This window comes from Argiope bruennichi, chromosome 5 (genome assembly GCF_947563725.1).
Source record: "Argiope bruennichi chromosome 5, qqArgBrue1.1, whole genome shotgun sequence".
In the NCBI taxonomy this organism is placed as follows: domain Eukaryota; kingdom Metazoa; phylum Arthropoda; class Arachnida; order Araneae; family Araneidae; genus Argiope; species Argiope bruennichi.
In genome coordinates this window covers 63,528,703-63,543,090 of record NC_079155.1, presented here as the reverse complement: position 1 = coordinate 63,543,090, position 14,388 = coordinate 63,528,703, and positions in this window count along the sequence as shown.

Below are 14,388 nucleotides of genomic sequence, written 5' to 3'. Positions count from 1 at the left end.
TTTACAATGCAATTAGGTAAAACAAATAATTTACCTGACAATAAAATCATTTGAACCATTGATAACATTCAATCTCGAATATTGAATGTTATTGAACAAATTCTTAACCTCTGTTACGTTACTTTGATGATTTTTACTAAAAATCTGATAATTTTTATTTCGTTTTACTCTACCAATTATCGCATACGGTAATGCTAAAAATACATTTTAAATTTTTTCTTAAAATGCACCGAAAGATTATATATACATATTTTATAATGCATATTTCACTAATAGGCATTCTTTATTAATAAAGATATTTTGATCATAGGATTCGAAGTTTCTTTTTATAAGATGATCAGACAAAAACAAATACAAAAGATAAAGTTGTTCAGAAATTTCCATGAGTGTCTTTGTAAGAGAGAAATGATTAATATTTATATATATTATCAGTTTAGTTTGCTTATACTAATGTCCTGTTTTTATAGAAGCACCAGAGATATTTTAAAATAGGCCTCATAATTTTGTACTCCAGTGAAATGGTGAGGATAGCACCTGAATTGACATCCCCTATCAAAACTTCCGCACCACCAAACAAGAATACATTTGGCCCACGACGTCAGCTTTAATATGTACCTGGCCCGTATACACAACAAATTTTTAATGGAACCCGGTCTCAAACAGAGTCCTCCACTCCCAAAGCAGAAAACTTGCTATTAGACTATCGCAGCGCCAGTCGATTAGACATCAACATATTTTTAATAAATTGTATCATTAATAAAAACAAGTAACAAGAAAAGCAATTTATAATATAAATGGCAGTATATTTTTGGGATTTCAGAGTATAATAGCAAATGCAAAATTGATGAAATAAATAAAGAAACAAAAAAACAGGAATTCAAAGAACAAATATTAAAAATATACAAATAAAAATCTATCCTTGAAGTAACACAAAAAAAGTAAGGAATAGTATTGTTGAAATTTATATAAAATGAATAAAAAAAAGTTTTTAACAAATGTAGATGAAAAGATAAATTAATTTTATTTTTATGCATTATACTAATATAGAACGAATAATGTTATTTGAATTAAATATTTTTTTAATATATACAGATTACTTTTCAAGAAATTTATAAATTGTTTCATGCGAAGATTTAATTATATTTCTATTTTTAAAAAGAAATATGAATCTCAGTTACAGGAATTAAGATCTCTTGGCAATATGGGAAATACAGTATTTTATAACTTTTCATCAGACTGTTTTTTTTTCAGTAATGGCTTAAATTATTTGGTTTTTCCAAATATCTGAAAAAATAAAATATTTGATTCATTTTATATACAATGACACAAAAAAACACCAACAATGTAAACTAAAAAATATATATATATCGAAAATAGAGACTTCTTCCTTAAGACATTTTTATTTGACAATTCTTTCAAATTATCAAATGAAATTATTTTTTCAACAACATTAATAATTATTATTAATTATATTTCATATTTTATTAATTTTATTAAGTATTGTTTTCAACAATAAAGGTAAACTTAGTTTTTTTTATGATTAAAGGTAACCTGATAAATTTTTTTAGAACTATAAATATGAATTTGAGAATACAATATCGATACTTTGAACATTTTTCCTTTAAGCAAGAAAAGTTTCCCAAGTAAATTCTTTTTATGAAAGTCATAAAAGAATAAAAGTTCTAAATAAACGGACCGCAGAAAAAAAAAGACATCTAGAAATTTATTTCTTTTTATTCTGTTCCGAATTAAAGACACAAGGGATTCTTAATTCTTCTGAAGTAATGATAATGAGTTCTCCGAGCCATAATAAAACTGCACTGATCCTTTTTTTTTCTATATAGAAATAGTTTTAGTAAACTAATTATAAAAAGAAAGTGAAGTAATGAAGACAATATTTTTTGTCGGGATCTAAAGTTCGCCATTTTTAATGCTTGATTTCTAAATTGAATAAATTTCTCTGAACACGTCCCTCTATATTTGCATTTTTTTGGAAATTTTGTTTAATTAAATTTAGCAGATATCGAAGCATCTTATACATACAGACTTGTTACTTTTTGTACATTGCATATATACTTGTATTATGTTTTATATATTGATTAAATTCTTTCGTATTCCTCTTCTTTCAGTATGGTAACAAATATATCTGAAAATAAACTTGTTATTTTTATATCCAATATTTTTTTGTCATTAGTCAAACAAATTGAATTGTTCCTTGAGATATAAAATTTTAAAGTGAATAATTTTTACAATATGAAATTACGAAACTGTATATGATTGTAGGTTCATTCAATTTTTATCATCATATATTAATAATAAAGAATAAAAAAGGTTTAACAAAAATCACTTTTAAATCAATTTTCAAATTGAAATAGAAATGACATGGTTTAATGTTATATTTTTAATTTTTTTATACTCTAAAGCGTACAATGTTATTAAATTTTAAAATGATGTTTATAATAACAGAAATAATATAAAGTGCTTACATATAGAATAAATATTCATAACTTTTGTTATACAAAAACTGTAAGATAAATTCAAACTAATATAAAACCTAGAAAATATATTCAATAATATCTGCTTTTACTAGATTATCAATTTTACATTTATGCAAAATACATTTTATATAGAAAATCGACATTTGGAAAAAAATATAAATGAGTTTAGGAGTTCCCATATATATATTATTATATTACTGAAAACATTATTGAGCATTTCAATAGCATTTATTGAAATACAAGTATATTTTATGTTTCAGATATATTTTCTATCTTATCACGACAAAAATAGTTTTCCAAATACGATTTCTCGCCTTGATAAAAAAATAAATGGGATGATCCTAAAATTTATATGATACACCAGCGGAAACGGTAAATGACTTGTGCAAGAAACATCATCATTGGCTGTAGCATGGAAAGCTGAGAGACGTGGAATAAATTCATACAAAACGAGATATCATCATGTGTTGAGATATTAAGAATGTACTTATGCTACAGCTGAGAGGTTTATTTTTATCTTTCGTATACGAAAACTTTATGTGCAAAGCAAGAGTATGCATTATATGACAAATTATATTATTTTTCTTTTAGATGAATTTTCTTTTATTTTTGTCTATGTTTAAACATTGTTATTAATTTCGAATTATTTAAGAAATATGAAGTTGTATATTTTTAGACTATTTATTAGAAATAAATGTGTTTTGCTTTTATTTAATTTATAAATTTTTATAACTAATTTCTTTATATAAATATGAAGGTTTGTTTGCAGGTCTCTTTATACAAATCTACAGCTTTTGTTTAAACTTGATGAAATTTATCCAAAGCAATTATTACAAAATTCAAAAATTAATTTAGATAAAATTCCATCTACTATTTGCAACTTCCTTTATTTATCCTGTAAATCTCTCTAAATCTTCTGAAAATATTATCTCAAAGAAATCATTTTTACATTTTCTTAAAAGTAAAAAAAAAATCTTTTTAGGGATGCTGATTTCATTCTAATATAATTTTGTCATTGATATGAAATTTTAAATTTTAATTTAACAAAAAATCTGCGAAATTGTTTTAATTGTTGTGATGCATTATAATTAATTTTGTCACTTCACTAACGATATGATTTTAATAATAGGTATGAAATTAATGATTCAATTTAATGCTTTAATTGTTATTATGGCATTCTAATTATATCGTTTCACTAATAATTGAAATTAGTTTTTTTATTAACTACTAAATATGATTTCCCTTTCTGAATATATTCCTTAGTATATACAATTTTTCATTTACACGAGCAGCAATTTGCAGTAAACAAAATCTATTTAATTTATTTTTAGTCTTATTTAATAACAAAATGAAATTTCAAGTAAATATATAACATAAGAATAGTTATATAGCTAAATATATAAAGTTAAATATTTTATCCCTTAATGTTTAACCTTTTCCTTGGAAACAGGCAAATTGTTACCCATAAAAATTGTTTCTCTTTGCTATATCACTATATACAAGCTATGTTCTATGATATAATTATGAATTTATTCTTTCCGTTTAATTAATCTGTTTGTTCTGCAATCATCTTATACACAATATGAAAGTTACGACTTATTGCATCACCTCTTTTATATTGGCTTCAGTTTTTGTGTACATAAAAAATCTTGGTTATTCGAAATCGGTTGGATTTATAGTTCAAGGACCTAAAATTTAAGTTTTTTTAAAATATTTTTTTCGAAATGTCCAAAGATATGATCAATGAATTCTCGGAAGAAGATTTTGAAGAGCATGTAATGATTTTATTAACAACAATTCTTTTAAATAAAGTACTGAAATATATTGAATTAGAAAACAACATTTAAGGTTTGAGTCTACGTTTAGGATAATTTTTTTGAAAAAAAGTTCATAGAAGTTATTTTTTTTAATTGAAATAAAAAATTGAATAAAAAACATCTAACTAAAACATACCAATTAAGTGGGAAAAGAATTTTTAATTGGAAAAATGGGCGTTTTTGGTCTAAAAAGACTTATAAAGTAAAACTCTTCTGGTTTAGAGTTCCATCAAATGATTTGCTTAAAAGCTTGCAGATAATTCAAGAAATATACTATTTAATATACTAAACTAAACTGTATTTCTATATATTCATTAAGTATCTGAGTGCAACTGATAAATAAGACGAAATTTTAATTTTTTTTTTTTTTTTTTTTGACATTGTAAAGCACTAAAACAACTACAAAACATTTTTTTAATGAATAGTTTACTTGTTCAGATTAACTGCACAATATATCGAGAAATTATATTACCATTACATTTTAGTTTATGAGCATTTTATTAAGAAAATTCGTTACAATGTGAGGAAATAGCATCTAAAGACTAAAATAGTATTAAAACGTATTTAAATGCAAATATAAAAACCAATGTAACCTCCCAAAATATAGATTTAGAAACAGAATTCTGACGATTTTGAAAAGAAACAATTCCAATTTTAAGAACATTAAATTTAAAAAAAAAAATCATTATTTCCTCCCCCCGCAAAAAAAAAATTCACTTCTCAATGTAGTCACCTACCATAAGACAATAATTTATTTGCTTATCCTCATACTGATCTTCCATAAATGTATTAAAAGCCTCGAAATGCTCTCAACGCTTCTACAACTACCGGCAAATTATTTTCTTGTAAAGCTAAGACTCGCCTACTCATACTCTTCAAAGCTATCAATTTGCAAAAAGAAAAATCCAACAATCCATCAGTTTACTGTCAAGACTCAGAAATAAATATGGCAGAATAATTGATTTTCTTTTTGTAAAGCAAGATGAATAAGTCAGTAGAATCTTGACATTGAAAATCTTTTAAGGGCCAGAGATAATCTGAAGAAAGGTGGTGAATATTTTACAAAATATCATATCTTGAGGAAACTTGATTTCTTGAAGAATCTTGAGGAATTGATGTATAATTATGTTGGTGATTGAGTGGATTGGACATTTTTTGCGGCTATTGAATTCAGAAAATCATAAAAAAACAGCCATATCTATTTTTAAAAATTCAGTTTTTCAATTTAAGTCAGTAGTTAAAGAAGTATTTTGGCATATAATATATATGATAGATGCTGCAATGATAAATGATTTTTCCTAACAAAATTAAACTCTTTTAGAGTTATAAGTTTAAATTTATTTTATTACAAGTTTAAAACATTTAAATATACTGAATGAAACATAAATTTGAATCTAGAAATGAATTGAGGAAACAAAGAAGGTTAAAGAGGTTTTTAGGTTAAATAGGAAAAAAAAAATTAAGTTTTTCACAGCCTTTAAAAGTGTATTCATTTTATATGTTATAATTTATATTAATTACTTGCTTTATTGTATTACCTTATTTTTTTTATAATTTTTTAAAGACTTTAATACTTAAAATGAGCCACATTTTTAATCTAATATCCATCCATCAAGAAAGGGTTACATTCAATAAAAAAAATTCCATTGTAGTTTAATTCTTTAATAAATGTTATTGATGTTTATTATAGATGAAGCAAAGAAAAAAAAATATTTGGTTACAAGCATTTACTTCAGTAAACATAATTAAAAAATTTTTTCAACTATTTGAATAAAAAAACTCATAACTCACAACTCTTTATTAATAATATAAAGACTGAAAAGAATAACGAAACATTTCTTTCTACAGGTCATTTTTTCAACTTTCAAACAAAGTGTATTTTGATAAACAGAAACAACACTTTTTTATAAACTCAAAAGTAAACTAGACTTGTTATTACTAAATATATGAGAGAAGAAGAATGTAACCAATGAAATGTGAGAGTCTAAAAAAAGTTTTTTTTTTCAAATCTTTTTAATTGCCGTAAATGTTACAATGTAATGTTCCTTTCATAAGCCAATCATCTTGTTTAGAGGGCGTAACATAACTCACGAAGGCATTAACATGCTTTTGTAAGGATTTCGATGGGTTTTCGACCATTAAATATCAATCTTCGAAAATCTTTGAGGTGATGCTCCAACACACTTTCAAATAAATAGTAAATAGTTTTTAATCTACCAATTTTCTTTTAAAAAGATTTTATAATGCTTTCAATTCTATTAACTTGAGACTCAAGAGGGAATTATTAAATACTTTAGGTCTTTATTTATTAAGGATCTATATAAAATACTTGGTATTTTGGTAAAAGTAAGAACTAAACGTTTTTTTTCTTCCAAAATATGAGAAAAAAATGATTCAGGAATAAATATTTATAAATATTTTCAAATTATAATTTTCAATAAGCTTAGTTTACACTTTTTTACTTGGGATTTTCAAAAAGAATGAAGATTTTTCGGCCTATATAATCCATACTTGAAAAATTGCATAACTTTAAAATCTTTGATAACCTTTGAATTTTTGAATAATATTCAGTTAAATACTGTTTAGCTTTAGCTTAGAATTCAATCTTGATTTAATGAATGATTTAAAAATCATTTCGCGTCGGTATTAGCAATTTTTATTAGTCCAACCTATTTTTAAAGAAATATATTTGTTACATTTTATAGCACACACTTCAGTCGTATATCATAACATTAGACAGAACACTTTAGTCGTATAGCACAACTTAGAACATATTAACTTTTAATAATATGAATGCATGGTTTTTAGAAATATGTTAATTGAATGTCTCAGATCTATTACATATTGAAACCGATAGATGGCACTTTACTAAATGCATCTCAAGTTTTAAAAACACGCATTAATCTGAAAATTTTTCATTTTTTTAAAAAAAAAATTAATATAGAATTTCTTTGATGTTTATTGAAGAAATCATTTATTTTAGAAGTTGTTAATCAGGATTTTAACAATAATTTCTAGCATTAAGAAAAATTGATTAATTGGTGGTTGAATCTTTTGGCGGAAACGCCACTGCATTAGCAAGAAAATCAAGCAGATTAATACAATATGGAAAGAAAATATTTAACATCATTTGTTATTGAGTTTATGCAGTTATATAGCTGAGTTTTGGTTTTATTATAAGTTCAATTACTACATGATTCTAGATTTTTCAGTGGAATAAGGAAGTAATAACTATGTTCGTAGCTAACACTATATATTCCCAAAAAATTATTTTAAGAACAGAAACTAAGACATTGCAACTGAATAACATTTTAACTTAATTCATCTACTTTTTCAAAAATATGATTGTGTAAATTAGGATTCAAGTTCCGCTACTTGTTGAATTCCTCGAGCTCAGAATAACCATTAACTCCGATGTGTACTATCAGACACTCCGACTACGCAGGTCCATCAAGAACAATAGACCGGGGTTACTCACTGAGGGTGTGGTTCTGCACCATGATAACGCGCGTCCACACGTCTCCAGGGTCACACATGCGGAACAGGCCAAGTTCAAGTGGGAGCAGCTCGACCATTCCCCCTACAGCCCAGACATGTCGTCCTGCGATTTTCATGTGTTTTGTCCCCTGAAAAAAACATATGAAAGGGAAGCGATTTAACGCGGACGGCGAATGCAAGGACGCTGCGAAGGACTGGGTCACGTCACGACTACAGGAATTCTGGGAACAAAGAAACCTTCGGGTCGTTGTGCTCAGGTCTGTGGTTTATACTTTGAATAAAGTCTTCATTTATACCGACAGTGTAGTTTTTGAACACCCCTTGTAGTATGGAATGAAATTTATATTCTAAAAATCATAACATTTTTCTTAATTACCATAAAATGCTTTAAAAAATGCACAAAAGACCAATAAATTTCTCTCTCGCCTTAACCACGTATTACATATTTTGTAACACTCTTAGCACATTGCTTCAAAAAGCAAAAGACGAGGCAAGTATTCAGACAGTAAATCGTAATGTATAAATATTCAAGTGAAACAGCAAATGCCTTGTTCCAACATCAATTTGTCTGTCAGTATATTTCAAAGAAGAGTGAATGTTCCAAAGAGCCAAGAGATATGAAAATATTCCCAATGGATATAGAAAGTAGGAATAATGTCAGTGATTTCTTTTGAAAATATATAAGGAAAGCGCATATCTTATTCATCGAAAGAGTAAAAAAATTTTATATGATAGATTTGCTCTGTTTTCGTGATTTACGTAAATTTTAGGAAAACGAGGTATGATTATTAATATGTGTGGAAGAAAAATGAAAAAGTTATCAGAAACTGAGTTATATTTCACAATTATTGAACTGGACTTATATTTCAAAATAGCCTTGTTGGGCGGCCAGTTAGTTCGCAAAAAATAAACTTATTTAAATTCAGTATTCAATTTCAGGCGAATTTCTTACACATAATTTTCCATTCATGGGTCCATCCCTAAACAAAAAATGAATCGCTTCAAATTGTGATAGATATTTAATTGCTTGGTATTTTCTCATGTCCTCTTATTGCGTAATTTTAATTGCTTTATCAAACCTTTGTAATTATTTATGAGTAATTACAATGTGTTTATTTCATTTGTTAAATTTTTAGAAAACATTCTTTTATATTATCATTTCGTTGAGCATACTTTGATAATCAACTTATTAATAAAAATAGTGATACATTTTTAAATGGAATGATTTATATGGATGATATGTTACATGAAAATTACTGTTAGCACGGTATTTAAGATAGAAATACAAACTATATAATTTACTTGTTATTACTTTTTCTGCTGATAACAGAAAGAACTGCATTATCGGTGCGCTTGCTAAATTTACTTCTGTGCATCTAGAAATCTAATATTTTTCGCTTTAATGAATTCCATCAATGATTATGATGTTGAGGATCGAATAATATGAAAGAAACATACTTTGCAGATTAAATCCTATATAAATAATAATTAAAATAAGGATTGCAGATTAAATACCGAGAAAAATTATAATAAAAATAGATCCTGCAGTATTTACTACTTAATCTAGTAAATAAAAAATAACACGAAAAATCACAACAAGAATCATACGATAACCGATAATTATAAACAGGTTGCAATTTATTTCAAAACATTGCCAATCCGGATCTTTTTGCCACAGAAGAAAGACTTACGTTTAAAAAAACATGAACGTCAAAGGGGTTCAAACGTTTGCATGGTAACATAAATCGTCAATTTCACTGCAGCATTTCTTCCACAGATAAACTCACTTGTCTCAGTAGATGATTTCTCGTTACGTCTTTCAAGCTCTTCGTTAAACCGAGCTTTTGAATGTTTCATCATTTTTTTTTCTCACCAATTTTGTGAATCTACTAGTGAGTACCTGACTGCTGAATATTTTCAGCATTCAAAACCCGTGTGATTGAACGAAATTCACACTCGAAAGGACTAATTACTTTCCTCGATGTTATCTAAACCCTCGCTGAAACTACTGAGAAATTGTCTTCCTAACATTTATACCGCATTCATATAGGATGCTCAGAAATTAGAACACTCGTATAATTAATGCATGCTTTCTCCATAAATTGTTCCTGGAATACCTTTTAGAATAACCAAAACAATTTCAAAGTCGTTATGTTCAGGGGCTAATCATCGAAATGGTCTAGATTTTTTAAATTATTTATATTTGCAATTAAGTTATAAGAAACCAAAACTCACCCCCAACAACTACCAAGGGAAGAACAGGAAACACCATTTTCGCTAACGGCTTTTATTTTAGACATCACTGATACACACACATACTCGAATGATACTAATGATTTCTAAAAATCGGGATTATTTGGGAGGTGACGCAGCGCCCTCTTTCGGAAAAAGAATAATTCTTAACACTGGCCACCGATAACGAATGTCATCAAAAGATCAGGACACCGATAATTAAACAGATTACTAAAATGAAATGAACATACATTAAAATATTTTAAAATACAAAAAATACACAAAAATGAATCAAATAATGTCAATAGGATGTTTGACGAGTTTATGGATGGGTCTTTTTAACCCTCCATTTGCAGTTTTTAGATTAACTACTGTAACGTATTTATCAGTCCCCTTAAAGGTCTCTAAGACTCTTGCCATTTTCCCCTTTATTGAAGGTAGATTGTCCTCTCTTATCAGCACCAAATCGTTGACCTTTAAATTTGCACAAGAAGTTTTCCACTTGTTTCTCACTTGCAACTGGGTAAAATAATCTTTGGACCAGGATCTCCAAATGGACTGTGAAATCTGACTTATCAATTTTAGTCTATCGCGAATCGGGATATTTTGATCCGTCAGATCAGGCTCCGGGATTTTCTGTAATTCTAACCCTATAAGGAAATGGCCAGGAGTAATCACTGAAAAATCATCAGGATCATCCTATGCAGCAAACAATGGACTGAAGTTTAGTACTGCCTCGATCTCCATTAGAACGGTTGAAAACTCTTCATTAGTCAGGATTTGACATCCTATTACTCGTTTCAAATGATACTTCATCGATTTCACAGACGTCTCCCACAGTCCGCCGAAATGTGTGGCCGATGGAACATTTATTCTCCAGACAACACCTTCGTTGGCCAAATACCGACCAATCGCCTCCTAACTCCATAGTTTCAGCACATTTTAGCCCCAACGAAATTGGTCTCACAATCACTGAATATCTCGGCGGGCTTTCCTCTGCGTCCGACGAAGCGCTTGAAAGATGCAAGAAACGCATCAGTACTCAGGTCACTGACTTGCTCCAAGTGAACCGCTTTCGTGATGAAACAAACGAAGACGCAGACGTACATCTTCACGGGTCTGACACCTCTTCCACGACGAGGAGTGATCAGAAATGGTCCACAAAAATCTGTTCCGACTCTCAGGAATGCTCTACCTTTTATGACAGGGGACGCAGGCAAGTCGGCCATTATTTGCCTCGATAATCCTGCACGAAACCGCGCATAGATGACATAGTTTCTCACGATTTTTCTTATGGATGATCTGGCTCCCAAAATCCAATAGACCTGTCTGATTGCAGAATGAACCGATTGAACTCCTGCATGAAGATAGTATAAATGGTACAGTCTTATAATCATGGTTGTTACTGGATGCTGTTTTGGTAATATTAAAGGATGCTTTACACTCGCTGGCAAACTGGAGATTCCAATTCTTCCCCCAACCCTGAGAAGTCCTTTACTATCCAAAAATGGATTAAGCTGAATCAATTTACCTGCACTCAACACATTTCCTTTCTCTAGTACGGAAATGTCGGTCGAAAATGCAACCTTCAGAACCAAATGTATAATCCTATCATGTAACTCTTTCAACTCCAAACATTCCAAATACGGTGTCGAAACCCTATTTCCTCTACCATTTCCCATGAATTTCAAACACCAAGCAACCACACTTTGCAATGAACTCCAAACTGAAATTTCATTCGTAAGTTTCTCGATAACCACCTTAAATACAAAACAAATAACCGAATCTACCTTTTGCTGCCTCAATATTTCTGAATTACCCACAACCTGCGATTGCTTGACTGATTTTTCCAGCCAATAATTACAATTCTGCAAAAAACAGTTGGACCCATACCACCATTTTTGATTAGATATCAAATTTTCAACAAACTCCTCTACTGAGCAAATCTGCTGGATTATCTGACGATGGACAATGAAACTAATCATTCGAATTCGACTTTTCCTGCACCTCTGAAACACGATTCGCCACAAACTGCTTCCACCTCTTGGCATTTCCTCTTATCCATTACAACACTATTTGAGAATCTGTCCAAAATATGAATTCCAACCTAGGTAACGTTAATGTTTTAAGTGGAGCTACTCTATTTTTTGACATCAAAAAAGATCGTTTTCCAGTGTTATCGGCATACCTTGTATAGGATGTTACTCTGTAGGCCCTGAGCGATGCATCGCAAAATATATGAATTTCTGTCAATCCTTTCCCACAATTCTGTACGCAATTCCTAGGAATAACTATTTCCTTCAACGTCCTAATTTCGTTACATCATGTAATCCACTTAAATCGCAAATCCTCTGGTAAATCCTCATTCTAATCCGTACCCCTTTCCAAGATCTCTTGTAATAAACACTTAATCAATCCCACAGTATCGAAAATTCTCGCTGCAGTCTATACAACACAACGTTTGGTATTGCCAAAATTTCCCAAACTATCCACCAACCTTTTCACTTCCAACGACCAAACATCTTTGTCGAGGTTCCAATTTAGCCCCAGCAGTTTCAGCTCAACGCCGCCTTCACTCTCACGAAATCCGTTTTTGACCCACAAAGCTCTCAAGTCACTATTGTTGGACCTTAATTTTCTCAACTTAAACCCACCACTTCTTAAAATTGGCACATCATCCGATGATAATGCAAACGCTTCCATTACACTATCCGCACCAAAATACAAATCATCTACATACAAACCAGACTTTAGAATTGACACTAAATTGGGTCTTAAGGCTTCGAATTTTGCAATGTGATGTTTAATTACTGCAATCAAAATAAACGGAGAAGTTTTGCATCCGAAGGGTAATCTATTCATCTGCATAATCCTATAGTCCTCACTACCGCTACCTCAATTCCAAAGAAATTTCAAAAATTTACGATCTTCAGGAGCCATTCCTATCACTATAAATGCCTTTTCTATGTCCCCATGAAATGTAACCTTAAATCTCCTAAATTTCATTATTACCTCAAGAATGCTAGGATTCAAATTCGGACCTGCCTCTAAACAATCGTTAAGCGACAAGTTTTGTTCAGATTTGGAGCCGCAATTGAAAACCACGCGAACCTTAGTTGTTTCCTTATCCGCTCTGACCACTGCTCTACGAGCCCTGAAATATTCATTCCTATCCCTACCACATTCTTCAATTATTCCATTAGTTTCCTGATCCCTAATTGTTTCGCGATAAGCACCAGATATCCATTTATTTTTATTGAACCTTTTTTTTTCAATTCGTCGAATCGCCTCATGGCCAGATTAAAGTTGTTCTCCAATTCTCTGGGATCAGTCCTCCACAACAACTTGGCCTCATGTCTTCCATCTTTAAATTCTAGGTCCCTATTAAATTGGACTAACAATTTCCTATCGGTTACGCTCATTTCAGTCTCATCTTTGATGCCCAACGTTTCCAAATCCCATAGCATTTGAACATCTGACGCAGATACTAAAACTTTGCTGAGCAAGGACCACTACTTCCGCTTTGAGTACCCTGTAATGCGAACCCAAAATTGTAGGAACACAGGTCATTGTGTTGTTTAGTTTCTCAACGTGAGATGCATCTATTATCCGCCAAAATACACCTCCTCCAATCAAACTCTCAATTTTTTCTTTGCTTTCACACATGTTAGCAAGATTTAAGCCTGAAAACTGCATACTTTTCTGGACATCTGCGTTGGGAATAGCCACAGGAGCTGTAGTTATTGTATCGGCTGTTAGTACTTATACAGAAATTAGCTGATCAGGGTCGTATCGGCTGATGAGGGTTATTACTCCGACGTCATATGTTCTCTCCACAGGCTCGACAGAACCAAAAGAAAAAACAGACAACCTTTCTTTCCGAATCGATTTCAATTTTAAGCAATTAGCCAATGATCTCGTACACCAACTTATTTCGCTACCATTATCACACAAAATGCTTATCATTTTACTCAAATTTAATTCAGAATTACTAGCATAAACACTGCATGTAAGCAAAAGAACAGCAGGTACACCTGTACTAGTTACATATGAATTGCAATGCGTCCTTCTTGGAGTATCAGGCTGAAATGCTTTTACCCTCATTACCGTCTCTTTTATAATGAATAAGCGTGTGAAGCGGATCACCACAGAAACAATTTCTCTATTTCCAAGTTTTCGCACAACATTCCGAAGAAAAACACTTGAAGCACAAGTTATTACCTTTCACAAAGCTTACTTTATCGTTCACTGAAAGTCTTTGAAACCCGATACAATTAGATAACAGATGGGTCCCAGTGTTACAAATTCTACACTTCACATTCCTGGCACTAGATAGACACACA